The sequence below is a fragment of the Podarcis liolepis genome (genome assembly GCF_965112155.1).
Source record: "Podarcis liolepis genome assembly, chromosome: 11".
NCBI lineage: Eukaryota > Metazoa > Chordata > Lepidosauria > Squamata > Lacertidae > Podarcis > Podarcis liolepis.
Window position 1 is genome coordinate 17856930 of NC_139565.1, and position 18267 is coordinate 17875196.

General features: G+C 46.3%; 1 long non-coding RNA gene across 1 annotated transcript in view; it reads left to right on the forward strand.

Annotated features, from left to right (window-relative positions):
- LOC310688371 overlaps positions 1 to 11038 on the forward strand; it is a 44802-nt gene extending 33764 nt beyond the window's left edge. The window contains exon 3 of the long non-coding RNA XR_014516903.1: positions 10978 to 11038. This is a non-coding gene — a long non-coding RNA (uncharacterized lncRNA). The remainder of the gene's footprint in view (positions 1 to 10977) is intronic.
- The last annotated feature ends 7229 nt before the right edge of the window (positions 11039 to 18267 follow it).

Genomic DNA, 18267 nt, shown 5'->3' on the forward strand with positions numbered 1-18267 from the left:
CTATAGTTGATCGTACCCTTAGCAAACTACAGTTCCCATGATTCTTCAGGGGTATCATGTGGTTTAAATGAATGGTCCATGCATAGACTGTATTGTTTGCATATAAGTGGGCGAAAGATTGCACCTTTAACTAAGAGCTGTTTCACACATTATATCACAAGAAACCATAGTTTGCTGCTGGATGTACACTTAACAGAGGCCACCCCAGCCAAAACCCTATTGGTGCAAAGGGTGCCCCATTAACAAACAGATGAAAGGAAGTTTAAACAGTGTTTACATAATATTTTTTTCTGCTTGGAGATATATTTACTTAAATACTTCAAAGCCATAAATCAGAGCAAGATCGGCCATGCAAACAGAATCAGTGAAGGGATTTAGATCAGTTTTCCAGGTGCAGTCCTGTTTTCAACCACAATACTCATCAGCCAACATTGTGATAGGACTTGTAGTTCAAAACATCTGAAGGGCACCAGGTTAAGGTTACCAGATTTTTTTCAATGAATCCAGGGATACAATACATACATACATACATACATACATACATACATACTACATGTTCGAGGTGTTGATGCTGCAGCGATGGTGGTGGCAGAGGGGCGGCTGCCACCTTGACTTCAACCACCACGTTTCCCCTTCCTCTGAGGCTTCTATCTCCTTTCTCCATGAGCCTGGGTAGCCCCTGAGTTGTTGGTTCTTTGGTGGTGGTGGTGGTGGGGAAGCAGTGTGCGGTGGGTCAGGCATGGAAGGCAGAGAAGGAGGGCCAAGAGCAGCGGTGATGAGGTTCAGGCAGCGCGATGCCTCCTTTCCCATCAGAGCAGCCCCAATCTCATTCCTACTTGCGTGCAAGCAGGAGGGGGCAGGGATCCCTCAGCTGGGAAGGGAAGCTTCCCGTTGCCTAACTCCCTTCACAGCTGAGAGATCCCCGCCCCACTCCTGGTTGTACGCAAGTAGGAGTTGGGAGGCTGCTCTGATAGGCAGCATGAAGCCTCCCTTCACAGCTTAGTTGCTGGGGTCGGGAAAGGTGGATGCAGCCCGGAAGCTGCGTCTTAGAGACCCTGCAGCACCATTAATATGGGGACTTCCGAGCAGCTCTTGAAGCCAGCCAGAGCCAACTGCTCCGGGCTGCTGAGACTGCGGCTGCTGCGTTTCCCGGGGACATTAGATGAAATCCGGGGACATTCCAGGGATAGAATTTATCCGGGGACTTATTCGCAAATCCGGGGACTGTCCCTGGGAAACGGGGACGTCTGGTAACCCTACACCAGGTTGGTGAAGGCTGATTTAGATATTCCTCTAAGCCCAAGGCCTTCTGCTTTTTCAACATGTGGTCCATGATGTTGGCTGTTGTCAAACTGTAGTATATGCAAGCACTTTACCGCTTGTCTCTGGTTATACCACACCATTTTGTGGGTTTCCAAAAGCTATATGCATGGCTGGCGTGCATAGCGTTCACACATTCTCCACTCTGCTTGGCCAAGTGAATAAATGCACCATTTGTGATGCTCACAAGACTGTCCCACATTCTCTCTTTTGGGGGGAAAAAATGTAATTCCAACTGCTCTGCATAATGGCAACTTGGATATCATATATTCCACGTTCCAGTTGGTGCACAACCAGAAAGAGACATTCAAAACTTAAATACAAAATGTACCCATTCATGTACAACATAAATAATGTTATTTTTCCAAAAGCATGGTCTTTCAAGTCCTAGCTGGCTGAAGTTGAGCTAGTGTCACTCTTAAGTTGTTCATGAATAAGGCAGTGTGCAAACTTCACAAGACAGGTACCTTCTGTGAAGCGTCTGTGCCTTTAACATTAAAGTTCATTCTGTCTCAGAAATAACGTTGCCAGTCATGTTGCACAAAGCCGACCACAGTATGCGTGCGCCGCTGATCAAATGGGGAAAGCATGTAAAAAGAAAGCTACATCTTCTCAGAGCTACTTCCATTGAACGCTGGTTGCTAAAACAGATGGTTTCATTAAAGCAAACAGAATTAGTTTCAGTTTTCGCAACTGAAAACTGCTTATCCATGCAATCACCCAGAGTGCTCCCCAAACACATTTTATGCTTTCCACAAATCCTGTGCACCCTTGCCCTGTAATCCACAACAAAGTATGCTCTATAGCTCGTGTCATGTTATGTACAGAACAGACCATGTTCTGTTCAGGAATGGGAAAGCATGGCTTCTGTTTACCACCTCAGCTCTCCCCGCACTGAAAATATGCCACAAGAGGTATACTCTACCACAGTGGTTCCCAATTAGTTAATTACCGAGAACCCCCTATTTTTCAAAAGCCAAGCGACAGACCCCCTACTTTTGAAAATGTTGATAACTCAGTGGTAGTTACCTCTCCAAAGCAATTTTTTGAACAAAATGTGAGGTAACCTCACAGAAGCAAATCATTTTAGGTATACTAAAAAACAGACTAGAGCTGAGAGATATCTGGTTTTCAATATTGTGATGTTTCAGCAGCTAAACATTGTGATATTCCAATATACAGTGGTACCTCAGTTTTTGAATGCCTCCGTAGTCAAACGTTTCAGAACTCAAATGCTGAAAACTCGGAAATAAGTGCCTTAGTTTTCGAATGCGCCTCAGAAGTCGAAAAGGAAACGCGGCTTCCATTTTGAGTTTTCCGTTTTGAGGCTTCCACTTTTTGAATGTTTTAGAACTTGAATGGACTTCCGGAACTGCTTACATTCGAAAACTGAGGTACCACTGTATCACAATGTCTGAAACTGGAGATCAGGCATGGGGATAAGGGAATGAACAAAAGGTTAAAAAAAGGTAAAGGACCCCTAGACGGTTAAGTCCAGTCCAAGGCAACTATGGGGTTGCAGAGCTCATCTCACTTTCAGGCCAAGGGAGCTGGCGTTTGTCCACAGACAGCTTTCTGGGTCATGTGGCCAGCATGACTAGACTGCTTCTGGCAAAACAGGACACCATGACAGAAGCCAGAGTGCACAGAAAATGCCTTTTAGCCTTCCCGCTGCAACGGTACCTATTTATCTACTTGCACTGGCATGCTTTCAAATTGCTAGGTTGGCAGGAGCTGGGACAGAGCAACGGGAGCTCACCCCGCCATGCAGATTTGAAACGCCAGCCTTCCAATCAGCAAACCCAAGAGGCTTGGTGGTTTAGACCACAGCGCCACTCGCGTCTGAAGGGAAAGAGTAGCTGCAGACATTGGATGGGTGAGGGGAGGAGAGGAAGCAGAGTCACATTCACCGCATGGTTTGAGTGGGAGGGGGTGTGGGGTGCTTCAAGCTGCCATTAGCGGGGCAGCCAGCGGTGGCATCCAGCAAAGATCCAAGTCCATTGCGGCTGCTGCTTTCCTGCTGACCAAGAAAAGCGTCTTCGCCTTAGTACCAGGGGAAGATAGTACCAGGGTGCCTTGAAGTGAGAGCGATCAGGACTTCCAGGTTAGCGCGATTGGCAAATGGCGGATTCCCTCTGAGCTCCGGAGGGAATCGGCTTTGTAGAAGACGGGTCCTGCCACAGCGGCGACGCGGGGACCCTCAGAAACCACAGGCACGGAAGCCTGTGGACCTGGTAACTCGGCGGGCACCATTTGCGCCCTCCCCGACAAGTGAAGAAGCCTTTTTAAAGGCTTCAGAGCTGGTGACGGAGAGCGGCGTGGTGCTGTGAGTGGATCGCTTCTTCTACGGAGTGAAGCCGCGAGCCATGGCCGGAGAGCGCTGACTTCTTTCTTGAACATTTGGGCTGCAAAAGTAACAACCCGTGAGTAATACGGAAATTGGACTTAAAAATTTCTTTTAATTGAATTCGGTACGACCGGGGGAGGTGTTAAAAGGAAGTCCGCCTCCCCCCCCCCCTTGCAGGCGTTTTAAAGCAAGAATCGGATAACTAAGGTTGAGAGACTGTCTTTCTCTCGTTTGAGATAAAAAGCTTTTAATTCCACGATTTGGCTACATAAGTTTTGTGCTGGAGGATTAGAAGCGATTGTGAGAGCTGAAGTTTAACCCCCCCGGATCCGGGAGCGACCCGAGAGAGAGCCTGTGGAGGACTTAAATAGAGTTTGACAGCTTTCAAATGAGCTGTCAAAGTCAGGAAATTTGGCTGTGTGCTACTTTTACCGGTTATTTTTGTTACATTGGACTTTACGTTTTTGGAAATAAAGGAGAAATAAACAAAATAACCTGATTGTTGGAGAAAGAACATAGTACTCAGAATCCCTCTAGAGGGGGTTCTGAGACATTACAATGGCTGTAGATGGAAAAGTACAGGCAGAGTTGGATAGAGTGTTTCATTTCCTGGGAATACTGCAAGAGCAGAGTGATGTTTTCGCTACAAATCTTACAACCTTGAACTTTAAAGTAAATATACAGGCTGAAACTGCTGAGGACATGACTCAAGAAGAATCTGCAGCTGGAGAAGAAGAAATTTGTGTTGTTTCAGAGGAATGGAAAGGAGGAGCTGAAGAATCTGCAGCTGGAGAAGAAGAAATTTGTGTTGTTTCAGAGGAATGGAAAGGAGGAGCTGAAAAGCGGCAGGTGAAAAAGGACAACCAGAGGCCTGTTAGGATGGGATATAAGGAAAGCAAGGTTTGGATGATGAAAATTTGGTGTGAAATGAAGAATGAAGATTGGGGACTGTTCCCTATGGGGAGTTCGGAAGACCTTTGGATTACAAATTTGACAAAGGCGAAAATCGGAGGATTTGAGACATTTGGGACATTGGTATTGGAAAAGACTAAGAAGCAGGGCAAGTGCCAGAATTACAAAAGCCATACTGGCTTCTGATTTAATCCTGAAATGTCCCTATTTTCCCTGCCAGTGCTGCCAGTGATGAGCTCAGAGAGGAGGGTGAGACAGAGCTTGTCCTGAGCAAAGGTAGTGGCGGCTGCGAGGGAGCAAACTGTGGCCTCTCTGTGGCTGCCGCTGCCGATCTCCTCCCTTGGGCCACTCATAGCGGCTGCTGGAGAGCAGGTGAGGAGGCGAGGCTAGCACTGTCAAGGCCCAGACCTGCATGATGCGCCAGCTCTGAGGTGCAGCCAGAGGACAAGGCCATTCTGGGTGGGAGGAAAGGGGGAGCGGAGCGGAGCACAAGGAGTCTTGGTTGTTCTTTTTTTCAAAAAAGAAAATGCCCTGTGTGTTCACGTCTCATCTTGCCCATTTCTAAAAAACAAAAAAACAAAACCATTCTGTGTTTTTCTTTTTGTAAATCTACCAAAGAATCTCCAATCAAATCGGGATTAGGTTTTTCCTTATCCAACTCACTGCTTTCTCCAGGCACCAGCATCATGAGGTAATGTCTCCCATCAGGGGGTCCAGGCAGCTGGGGAGGCTGCAGAGTGCTGGAAAAATGATCACTGGAAAGGAAAAACATTTTCCATGGGATGCTTTGGTTTGACCTGCATGAGAGAAGAGAGGGAGAGGCCCACTACCCTTCCATCCCTCTCCCTGACTTTTTTGGAAACTGGCACAGCTTCTGAGTCAACTGAAAGACCTACATTGGCTCCCAGTACAGTACAGAAGCGGGTCTAAACCACTGGGCCTTGGGCTTGCCGATCAGAAGGTCAGCGGTTTGAATCCCCATTACGGGGTGAGCTCCTGTTGCTCAGTCCCAGCTCCTGCCAACCTAGCAGTTTGAAAGCACATCAAAGTGCAAGTAGATTAATAGGTACTGCTCCGGCGGGAAGGTAAACGGCGTTTCTGTGCGCTTCTCTGGTGTCGGTTTTCCGTTGCACCAGAAGCGGCTTAGTCATGCTGGTCATATGACCCAGAAAAACTGTCTGCGAACAAATGCCGGCTCCCTTGGCCTGTAAAGCAAGATGAGCGCTGCAACCTCAAAGTCGTTTGTGACTGGACTTAACTGTCAGGAGTCCCTTTATGCTTCTGAGTACAATTCAAAGCATTGGTGCTGATCTTTAAAGCCTTAAATGGTCTCAGCCCAGTATACCTTATGGAGCGTCTCCACCCCCATCATTCATCTCGGACACTGAGGTCCAGCACCGAGGGCCTTCTGACGGTTCCCTCACTGCGAGAAGTGAAGCTACAGGGAACCAGTCAGAGGGCCTTCTCGGTAGTAGCACCCGCCTCGTGGAATGCCCTCCCAGCAGATGTCAACTACAGTGGTACCCCGCAAGACGAACGCCTCGCAAGACGGAAAACCCGCTAGACGAAAGGGTTTTCCGTTTTGGAGGCGCTTCGCAAAACGAATTTCCCTATGGGCTTGCTTCGCAAGACGAAGCCCATAGGGAAATCTCCGGGACAGCGGGGAAGCGCAGCGCGTCTTCCCCGCTGTCCTCGGACCTCCTCCGAAGCCTGGCGGCGGGGCGGGGACACCTCTTCCTGCCGCCAGGCTTCGGAAGGATGCTCCGAAGCTAAAGAAGCTAAAGCAGCCTGCCGCGACCCTCTCCCGGCTGGAGAAGTGACGCGCGCCTATGGCAGGAGCCTCCATAGGCGCGCGTCACTTCTCCAGCCGGGAGAGGGTCGCGGGGGGTTTCTTTAGCCCCGCGCGCGCTCTCCCGGCTGGAGAGGTGACGGGTGCCTATGGAGACTCCTGCCATAGGCGCGCGTCACTTCTCCAGCCGGGAGAGGGTCGCGGGGGGCTGGTTTAGCCCCGCGCGCGCTCTCCCGGCTGGAGAGGTGACGGGCGCCTATGGAGGTTCCTGCCATAGGCGCGCGTCACTTCTCCAGCCGGGAGAGGGTCGCGGGGGGTTTCTTTAGCCCCGCGCGCGCTCTCCCGGCTGGAGAGGTGACGGGCGCCTATGGAGGCTCCTGCCATAGGCGCGCGTCACTTCTCCAGCCGGGAGAGGGTCGCGGGGGGTTTCTTTAGCCCCGCGCGCGCTCTCCCGGCTGGAGAGGTGACGGGCGCCTATGGCAGGAGCCTCCATAGGCGCCCGTCACCTCTCCAGCCGGGAGAGCGCGCGCGGGGCTAAAGAAGCCATAGCCCTGCGACCCTCTCCCAGCTGGAGAAGTGACGCGTGACTATGGCAGCAGCCTCTGAAGGATGCACCGAAGCCTGGCGTGGGGGGGGGGCGGAGAGACCTTCTCCCCGCGCCAGCCTTCGGATGGCTGTCCTGAAGACTTGGGGTGGGAGAAGGGTTTTCCTTCCCACCGCCAACATTCAGAATGCTGTTCTGAATGTTGGCGGTGGGGAGGAAAAACCCTCCTCCCACGCAAGCCCCGGGAACAGAGGGAAAGCGCTGCGCGCCTTCCCCTCTGTTCCCGTACCTGTGCTGAAGGCTTGCGGTGGGGAGAAAAGCCCTTCTCTGCACCGCCAGCCTGGCAAGCGGTTTCCCTAGGAACGCATTAATTGATTTTCAATGCATTCCTATGGGAAACCGTGCTTCGCAAGACGAAAAACTCGCAAGAAGAAAAAACTTGCGGAACGAATTAATTTCGTCTTGCGAGGCACCACTGTATCTGACTTTTAGAAGACATCTGAAGGCTGCCCTGTTTAGGGAAGTTTTTAATGTTTGATCTTTTATCGTGTTTTTAATATTCTGTTGGGGGCCGCCCAGAGTGGCTGGGGAAACCCAGCCAGGTGGGTGAGGTATAAATAATAAATTATTATTATTATAACATGATGTGAGTGGAAGGATGTCACTCATCACTAGTTTACACACACACACACACACACACAGAGAGAGAGAGAGAGAGAGCGAGAGAGAGAGAGAGCATTTTTTAACAGTTGGTGTTACAATGGCAACCTTTTTGTCACTGCCCGGATTTCATAATTTAAATCAGATGATTTGAGCATTTCAGAACTCTTCCAATTACTTACTTCCTTCCATTGATTTATCCAAAGACTATTTCCTCTGTGGTGCTTCTTCTGTGAGCATCCTGTAAAGCTATCGGATTCATTTCTTTGTTCTGTATAACAAAAGTGATTTAAGAATCTGATTCATGGGGAAAGCCCTAGAGAATCCCAAACATTCCCATTAGAACAAACAGAAGTGCTATTACTTAAGGCTTGCTAAAACTGAGGCGCCGTAACCTATGACAGTGATTTTATACAATAGGGTTTCCGAGTAACTAATATTTAGGTAATCGAGTTCTAATGCACATCAAATTTTACCTCTGCTTGAATCCTTCCATTCATAATGCAATACTATAAACTTATTTTCTCTCTACTTTCTCCAGCTAGCAGGCATTCTTCATTCCTGCTTCTACTAGTTATCGGCATTGTTTCTGAAATTGAGCGGGGGAAATCATTCAATAAAATATAAACTCAATAATGTATATTTTATTCCAGCTGCCTTGCAGTAACTTTTAGCAGTTTGTGTGACACTAAAAAAAACCCCCCACACACAAAAAAAACCACCCTGTAAATTCTATTTCGACTCTTAAAAAGAATTTGAGGGGAAGAAGACGGTGTCCTCTTAGTTGACTATTCTAATATTAAATCTTGTTTTACAGACATGATCTAATATGTCATTGGCCAGCTAGGAAGCCTTCAAAATACATTTGTCACTGGATCCAAATCAAATATGTACTCTGGCTGTTAAGCAGAGTTCTCTTGGACTAAATGACTGCACCATTTTAGACACTGCTGCAAGATTAACGATGACACCGGTTGACCAATTTTCACCCTTGGGGCAATATTATAAAGATGTGCCCTTTCTGTGCACCTGATGTTCCACATATCAAATGCATCATTCCTTCTGCTCTGATGCTAGCAGTGGTCCAAGATTCCCTCTCCCCCACTGAGAAAGATTAACATGGCATGGTTGCAATTTATCTTGTGGCTTTTTTCGGAGAGGCATATACTTAACCGGGTGTTGTGTTAGATAGGTTAATCTCCTAATCAAACAGATGTCTTTACAAGTACTGCATACCTGGAAGAATGAAGGGCTCAGTGGCAGATAACTTCTGGAGCCAAATGGAATTAACCCTTTCTTGTCTGTAGAACTGAAACTGCCAGCAGCTGCAGATTGTATACTTTTTAGGGAGCAGTACTGCCATTGGTTATCCAAAGGCAAATCCTGTAGACTTAAATGGAATTTATGCAGGAGTAGCTAGGTACCATGAACAGCCTATCCTAAAATAAACCCCCTTAAATTCCTGCGTGAGGTTTTTTGGTTTTTTTTAAAGGAGGTTGAAGAGGACAAAGTGCAAAAAGTCTCCACTGATGTGTGGGGAATGCCTTAGTACATGGGTAGGCAAACTAAGGCCCAGGGGCCAGATCCAGCCCGATCACCTTCTCAATCCGGCCCATGGAAGGTCCAGGAATCAGCGTGTTTTTATATGAGTAGAATGTGTGCTTTTATTTAAAATGCACCTCTGGGTTATTTGTGGGGCACAGGGACTCGTTCATTTTTTCCCCAAAATATAGTCCGGCTCCCCACAAAGGTCTGAGGGACAGTGGACCGGCCCCCTGCTGAAAAAGTTTGCTGACCCCTGCCTTAGTGACATTAACCATGCCAGCCTCTGCTGAAACCTTGCAGAACAAGAGAGAAATATCAGCCCTTGAAGGGAAAGATACTTTCGGACTGTCCGTGTGCACTGAGAAGGGATTATCAAAGATTAGCCCTGCTGCTCTATAAATAATCCCTTCTATCATCATTCAGATACTGCAGTTGAAGAGTATTTATTTTTTGCATTTGTGCCCTGTCCATTCCAAGAAGATACAGTGGCCTAGCATGGGTGGGGCCACAGGGCGCAAAATTCTTAGCGGCACAAAATTTCAAAAGCAGAAAAAGAAAGCCACAATAATAAGTAAATAAATGGGTCATGGGGTGTCGAGGCTGCCACTCGGGGAGGTTGCCAAGCAACCCCCTTCGTCCCAGCCTATTGGTGGGTGGTGCTGAGGAGCTCTGCCCTGCCCCATTACCCCCTTGTCAGCTGGTGCTTCTGGTGGCGCCGGGGACAACAGGAGGATAAGTGGTTTATGAGCCATGGACCAATCACCTAAGAGACTCAGGGTGAAGGGCTGATGCCAAGGGAGAATGTGAGTCCCCCAGCCCACCCAAGTATCTCTGCAAAGGGAAGTTGATTCTGGCTCTGTAGAGGAAGCTGATGGCCCCTAACACAGGTTAGAGGGTGCAGTACTTGCTGGCAACCCATGCTACACCACTGAGATGAAAGACACTTTTTACCCTCACAACAAACGCTGCACAAAGGGTGGTAGTTTTGTCCCAAGGCAACTGATAAATGCTCAGTCTCTCTCTCTCTCTCTCTCTCTCTCTCTCTGTGTGTGTGTGTGTGTGTGTGTGTGTGTGAATTACCGCATTGAAAAACGAACACAGAGAAACATAAAATGCTCAAGCAAGGTCCATTGAGTGACGTGGGACTCAGTCCAGAGCAAATGTAGCCTTTATATCAGTAATCTCTGGCCCTATATTCAGCCAGGGAGGTCCAACTGCACTGTTGGTAAAAGGGTGTCTTCTGCGACCATAATCTTCTCCTGCAACTTATCTGTATGGTGAACCATACTGAAACATTTCCCATTTGCCCTAGCGATAACATTACATGAGCTTCTAATTTTGCTCATGCATGTTCACATATTGTGTTGCTATAGTGTTCGCAAGCGTGTCACTCCTTGTCTTCTGTCGCTGACTGAAACTGAACTTGGTGGACTGCTTGAAAATAAAGGAGCAACGTAACTGTGTTACAGGGACTTTCTGCAAAATCTTGCAGAGCCCTTTTCAGAAACCCACAGAGAGTTGTTCCTTAGCCAAAAGAAACAGGAAACTTATAGGAATAAGGAAAGTTTTATTCTTTAGCTTATTCTGAAATAAACCTTCTGCATCTTTTCCCATGCCTTCTCCTTCCCTTCTGCACATCTCCTTCATTTTTAAAGTTATTACGGTCCAAATAACTCAACAAACAGATTAGCCTTTCAGGTTCTCACCTTTATCACTCAATCAGAAATTAATCTCATTTGTTCAGCATTCAAAGTAATTCATGCAAATCGTTTATTATTATTGATCATATTTAAAACATGATTTAAGTCTCTAAGTTGAGAGTAAGCCAAGTTGAGCTCAATGGGACTTTCTTCCGCACAGATATGTTAGAATTGCACTGTTAGGCCACAGTCCTGCTCAGCGTTACCTGTAATTCTCTTTATTTTTTATTTTTTAATGTATTTTTATTTAAAAAAATTCTTGGTTTACAAAAGTATGTGCAATCTCTCTCTCTCTCTTTTCCCCCCAAGTAACATTTATTTACAGATCCGTTTCATTTGTTGAGACATTAGGAAGAAAAGGGGGAGAGAGGTGGAGGGGGGAGAGGTGAGTGGGGGTGGGGTGGTGATGTTTCTATTATACTTAATATATGTGGGGGTTTGTGTCAGCGTCGCTTGTGCGGGTTCTCTGCTGCTCATTTGTGTTCCTTTGGTGGTGAGAGAGGTTGCGGTTGGCCTAGCGTGTGGTTGTTTGCGATTGGCTGTGGTGATCGTTGTTTTCATGTGTGAGAGGGGTGGGTGTGTGTTTTGGGTCAGCCATATTGATTTGTATGCTGTTGGTGGATTTTTGTCATTGTCTTCTTGGGCAGTAATTCTCTTTATGATCTGGGGATCTGCATAGGGTGGTGCTGTTAAAATATCTGAAATTTGGGTAAGGCAGCTCCTACATTAGGACCTTCAGATCGGACTGCAGCTCCCATCCTCCACAGGCAGCATGAACAATGGTTAGGGATGATGGAAACTGTAGCCCTACAATATCTAGAAGGCGCCATGCTGCAGCTTTCGCAAGCAAAACATGATTGAGCAGTACATGTGAAAAGGATCTAGGAGTCTTGGTTGACCACAAACTTGACATGAGCCAACAGTGTGACGCGGCAGCTAAAAAAGCCAATGCAATTCTGGGCTGCATCAATAGGAGTATAGCATCTAGATCAAGGGAAGTAATAGTGCCACTGTATTCTGCTCTGGTCAGACCTCACCTGGAGTACTGTGTCCAGTTCTGGGCACCACAGTTCAAGAAGGACACTGACAAACTGGAACGTGTCCAGAGGAGGGCAACCAAAATGGTCAAAGGCCTGGAAACGATGCCTTATGAGGAACGGCTAAGGGAGCTGGGCATGTTTAGCCTGGAGAAGAGGAGGTTAAGGGGTGATATGATAGCCATGTTCAAATATATAAAAGGATGTCATATAGAGGAGGGAGAAAGGTTGTTTTCTGCTGCTCCAGAGAAGTGGACACGGAGCAATGGATCCAAACTACAAGAAAGAAGATTCCACCTAAACATTAGGAAGAACTTGTCCCATTAAACTTTAATTAGTTTAATGCTAATCATATGTCCAGTGCGCTTCCGATGCCACAATGTCCCATTACAGCAGAGCATTTCGCACAGCGGCTCAAGAAGGGCTGGAGAGTCAGCATCTTTTCAATAAAGGAATCTTGGAGCAAGCGGTTTGGAACTCAAATAAAAGGTTTATTTACACAAAACAAAAAAACCTTGGTGAAGAATCACACATTTCAGCAAACACGCCCCAAAAGAAAAGGGAAGGGGCAAACACAGGCGTGAGCTGACTATTTATACAAACTCACATTCCTAGAAGGTTAACGACCTCCAGCTGCTCAGTGATTAGAGCGTCTTGACTAGAGCTTCTTAACCCTTTAATACCAACACCCCCTCTCGCTCGTAACACTGAGCTGTACCAACTTTAATTCAAATTTAAACCTGAACAGAAACATTTATGAGATTGCGGACTCAAAGCTTTTGTAAAACCGTCTGCGAGATTTTCTTGGCTTGGACAATACTTTAGTTCAATTAAACCTTGTTTTACACTTTGGCATACATTTTGGTAACGGATATCCAAGTGTTTTGTGTGTGCCTTGAATTGACCTGATTTAGCTAGTTTAATACAAGGTTGATTGTCTTCCCACACTCTGATAGGTAGGGAACATTCTCCAAACAATTCTTGTACCAGTTGCTTATAAAATTCCAGTTCTCTACATACATCTGATAATGCATTGAACTCAGATTCAGTTGGACTTAAAGCTATAAGTGATTGTTTTCTTGATCTCCAACCAATTAGTGCATTTCCAAATTTTATCGCCATTCCTGACACTGATTTTCTATCTGGTCCAGCATCTGCCCAACTGCTGTCGGCCCAACATTCAAGTTGTGTGCTGCCCTCTGCTGATAGTTTTAAGCGAAACCTTTTGGTAGTTTGGAGATACCTTAAAACTCTTTTTACTCCTTGCCAAGCATGCATTGATGGTTTTTCAGCTTGTCTACACAGCATGTTGACAGCATATGTTATATCGGGCCGAGTCCACTGTGCAATGTGGAGTAGACTGCCTATCGCTGACTGGTAAACCCCGGGATTACAGAACTCTGTCTGTTGCTCAGTTTGAGCATCCTTTGTGTAACTTAACTCCATTGGGGTTTTAACACCAGCACAGTTGTCCATTTTAAACCTTTCCAGCAACTGCTGGATCTTAGCTGCTTGGCTGAGCCAATAGTTCCCATCTTCATCTTGTTGAATTTTAACTCCTAGATAAACAGATACATTGCCTAGTGATTTTATCTGAAACCTTTCTCCAAGCTTTGTGGCAAATTGTTGTGCAAGTTTATCATCCTTTCCACTGTATAATAAATCGTCAACAAATATCAAGACTGCTTCTTGTTCACATCCCGAGCCTTTTAGATAAAGACACGCATCTGCTGCGCTCTTTCTGAACCCCATGCTCTCTAGAGCATCGTTTAAGCAGGAATTCCAATTATGGGCAGACTGTTTCAACCCATAAATGGATTTGTGTAGGCGCCAGACCTGGTTTGGCTTGTCTCCTTCAAAACCTGGTGGTGGTGTCATATAGACTTCCTCCTGTAAGTCTGCATTTAAATAAGCCACATTGACATCAAAATGAAACAGCTTATTTCCCTTCTTAGCTGAAGAGGCTAAAAGCATTCTTAATGACTCCGATCTTGAAGTAGGGGCATAAATTTGAGAATAGTGAACTCCTTTGCGCTGCGAAAACCCTTTTGCAACTAGTCGGGCTTTATATTGCAACTCCTCAGTAGTTGTGGGCTTTAAACGATATACCCATCGACAACCTACAGCTTGTTGCCCTTTTGGAAGCTCTGTACTTGTAAACACACCGAGAGACTTCATTGAAGCCATCTCTTTTTCCATTGCTTCCTGCCACTTTGCGGCTTCTGAGCTTGGAAGCTGTTGCACCTCTATATAGCTATCTGGCTCACACTGTGCCATATTTACGTATACACTTGTCACCTTAAACCGCTCTGGCGGCTTGCCCTTTGTGGCACGTGTTGACCTGCGCAATTGCTCCTCTTGTGCCCCCTCTGACCGTTGGCTGTCAGAATCTGTCTCAGACTTTATGTCTGGACGTGCCTCTAGGGATAAAGACCTCCGTTTAGATACCTCCCTTGGGCTTGGTGTTGCAGGTGACCTGCTTCGCTTTTGCTGTCTGCTAGGCCTAACGACTGGCGATGTTGGAACACTCTTAGATTCTGGCTTTTCTACCTTAGGAGAAGAACCTTGTGCCTGGTCAGAATCTGCATCTGAACCATGTGCACCGTCCCCTTCTGGCTCATCACCCTCTGGACTTTCTTTCTCAGCATAAATGCCTAAATCATCTCTCAAAATGTCAGGGTTAGCATGTAAGTGAGTCCATCCGGATTGCTCACAAAATTCAGCGCTCCTACTGAGGACCACTCTTGTAGTATCCCCATTTGGGTTCACGAACCTCCAAGATTTGGCGTGTGGTTCGTACCCACAAAAGATGAGTTTCCTAGCCCTTGGACTTCCCTTTTTCCTTAACGCTTTTGGGATAAGTACATAGGCTTGAGATCCAAACACCCGAAAGTAATTAACTTTGGGCTTCTTCCCATATAAAGCAAAATATGGCGTAGTATCAATTACCGAATTATATACTCGGTTCAGAACATGAGTAGCCGTCTTCCAGGCTTCCGCCCAGTAACTTTGAGGAAGTTTAGCATCAAACAACATAGAGTTTGCCAACTCTTGCAGAACCCTGTTTTTACGTTCGGCCACACCTCCTTCTTGGGGGGAATAAGGTGTAGACAGACGATGCTTAATTCCCTTTTTCTTAAAGAAATTCTGCAACACAGACCCGGTAAATTCTGACCCTCTGTCTGTCTGAAAAGCAAGTACTCTAGTACCGAATTCAAGTTCTACTGCACAAACCCAATTTTTAACTGTTTCTGCAGTATCTGCTTTTGTTTTGAGAGGAAAAAACCATGTAACCTTTGTTTTGTCATCTGAGAGACACAGTGCATACCTCGAACCTCCCATGCTAGCAACAGGCATTGGGCCACATAGGTCCATATGCACAAGTTGGAATACTTTGTCAGATTTCCTATTTGAACTGGGATAGCTGCATCTATGAACCTTCACCCTTTTGCATGCAGTACAATCCAAATACTTAACACATTTGTTCAATTTGCACCCTTCTGATAATTCAGGTTGCCTTTTAACATACTGAAAATTAATATGTCCCAAACGGCGATGCCATAAATGAACACAAGAATTATGGGTAGGTGAGTTCACACAACCAGCATGAACCTGTTCAACTTCATCTGGACTTGTCTCAAAATAATATAACCCATCTCTGCATTCCACCTGCAAAAGAGATACGTTATTCTTTGAAATAGTGCAAACCCCATTTTCAAACACAGTTTTAAACCCATTTCTATCAAGTTCTGACACAGACAAAATACACCCCTTCATTCCCTTTAGCACATAGGCATCAATTTCTGTTTGCAAACACTTCAAAAACACTGTGCCTACGGTCTCTAAGGAACGTTTAGTTGAATCTGCCATTGTCACAACTTTAAGGGTTTGCAAATGTCTGCAATTCTGCAAACGGACACTAGATGGCGCCACCAGGTGGTGAGATGCACCACTGTCGATCAACCAGCGTAGATTGCTGCCTTGGCCACGCCCTTGCATCAACGCCATTGCTGAAGCCATGTGCTGTGTGCTGTGGGAGTAGCCACGACCACCTCCTCTTCTTCGACGTCCCCTGGAACTCCTTGTCTGGTAACTAGGGGTAACGGCCTTGGTGCTGTCTTGACCAGGTTCACATGTACAATTCCTGATTAAATGGGAAGAGGAACCACAGCGAAAACAGTGTCTAGCTGCAAAAGCATTTACTGTGTTCTCAAACTCAGCATCCCCACTCTTAGGCACAGCATAACTCCCCTTTGAAGACAAACCTCTTACTCTTTGCCTTTTATCCTGTTCATCAGCAAGTCGAGAAGAAATGTATTCAAGGGTTAATTCAGTTGAAGGCATAGCTTCCAAAGTTAAAGCTAGAGTCTCATAGCTTTTATCAAGAGAAGACAACAATATGTATGACTGCTGCTCCATAGAGAAAGGAATGCCCAGCTGTCTTAGTTGATTAAAGGCAGACACCATTTTGGCAATATGTTCTTTCACACACGCTCCCGGTTGGAGACGTAAATCAAACAAACATCTTGTAGCATGGATCTTGGCCCCCGCAGTGTTTCTGGAATTTAACCGCTGCAGAACCGTCCAGACCTCATGCGTGTTCTTTAACTCAGAAACATAAGGCATTTGCTCTGGTCCCACTGCCAAAACTAGTAGACCTTGGGCTTTCCTGTCGCGTTTCTGTGAAGCTGCTGCTGCTGCTTTGTCTTCTGCAGACGCGTCTGCAGCTGCCTGTAAAGGCGGTGCTTCAGTACAACTCCACAACTCTTTTGCTTGCAACCAAACCCTTACTCTAGCCTTCCAATCTTGCCAATTTTTCCCATTGAGTCGCGTAAATGGGACAGTAAAACTTTCCTGGGACTCTGCCATCCTCCCTGGGGCTTAGGAACGATACTCACAGACCTGTAGACCGTCTCCCAGCTGCTGAGGTGGCTCCTCGAGGAATAAGACGTCTTCCAGCGAGTACAAACTGCGCAGTGCCTCTTTAAAACTTTCCTAGGCACGTTGCAGGACTCAAGCTGCTTTGAAGGCTTTCGTTGTCGGCAACCGCTTCTGTCTTCGCTCCAGTCCTTGCATAAATCACTCTGAACTGCACTCCTTATCTCCTTCTTGACGTACAAACAGCCATAACCTGTCCCATTAAACTTTAATTAGTTTAATGCTAATCATATGTCCAGTGCGCTTCCGATGCCACAATGTCCCATTACAGCAGAGCATTTCGCACAGCGGCTCAAGAAGGGCTGGAGAGTCAGCATCTTTTCAATAAAGGAATCTTGGAGCAAGCGGTTTGGAACTCAAATAAAAGGTTTATTTACACAAAACAAAAAAACCTTGGTGAAGAATCACACATTTCAGCAAACACGCCCCAAAAGAAAAGGGAAGGGGCAAACACAGGAGTGAGCTGACTATTTATACAAACTCACATTCCTAGAAGGTTAACGACCTCCAGCTGCTCAGTGATTAGAGCGTCTTGACTAGAGCTTCTTAACCCTTTAATACCAACAGAACTTCCTGACAGTAAGAGCTGTTTGACAGTGGAATTTGCTGCCAAGGAGTGTGGTGGAGTCTCCTACTTTGGAGGTCTTTAAGCAGAGGCTTGACAACCATATGTCAGGAGTGCTCTGATGGTGTTTCCTGCTTGGCAGGGGGTTGGACTCGATGGCCCTTGTGGTCTCTTCCAACTCTATGATTCTATGATTCTATGAGTCCACCTGTTGCCTGGTATGAACACACAGGTAGGAAAAAACTAACAAACACTTTATCCTCAAGGCTGAACCGACCCTGCATGACAGAGTTTTCTTTCCTCCTCTGCTGCCATGGAATCTTCTTTTAGCCCGTTTTACTTTTGTGGAGCGCAGAACCAAAAGCGCTCCCCAAAGCTTTAGAAAACAGATGACTTTATGGGCCAAGAGATATGGGAAGACAGCATTGCGCCCCAAAGGAATCCGCTGGCATTGAAAAGGACAAGGCCACTTCATCATCTCGACTCTGCATCTCTGAGCAAATACGTTTCAGCCTAGGTGGCTGGGTCCAGTTGCAAATTAATCAATAGTTGTCTCATCTGTACAACAGTTGACTCTGCCAAGCACGACTGTCACTTATTCCACCGACATGACATAGTTGTCTCTTTGCCAGGCAGACACAGTTGAAGTACTTTCCTCCCTCGAATACACCACTGTTCCTCAAGAGAAAATGGCATCTGTTTGAGGCAGAGTCACGTGTCACTGACTGTAAATGAACAAGTATTGGTAGCTTTTTTAAAAAGAGAGAGAGAGAAACCTCCTTGATGTGGTGATATCCTTCATTTCAGTATTCAGCTAGGTGCCATTGAAGGCATCTATCAATATTATTTGAAGGCTTCCGCAATTCAGTGGGTGGATGCATTGATAACAAGCTGGTTGTTTCCTTGGTGA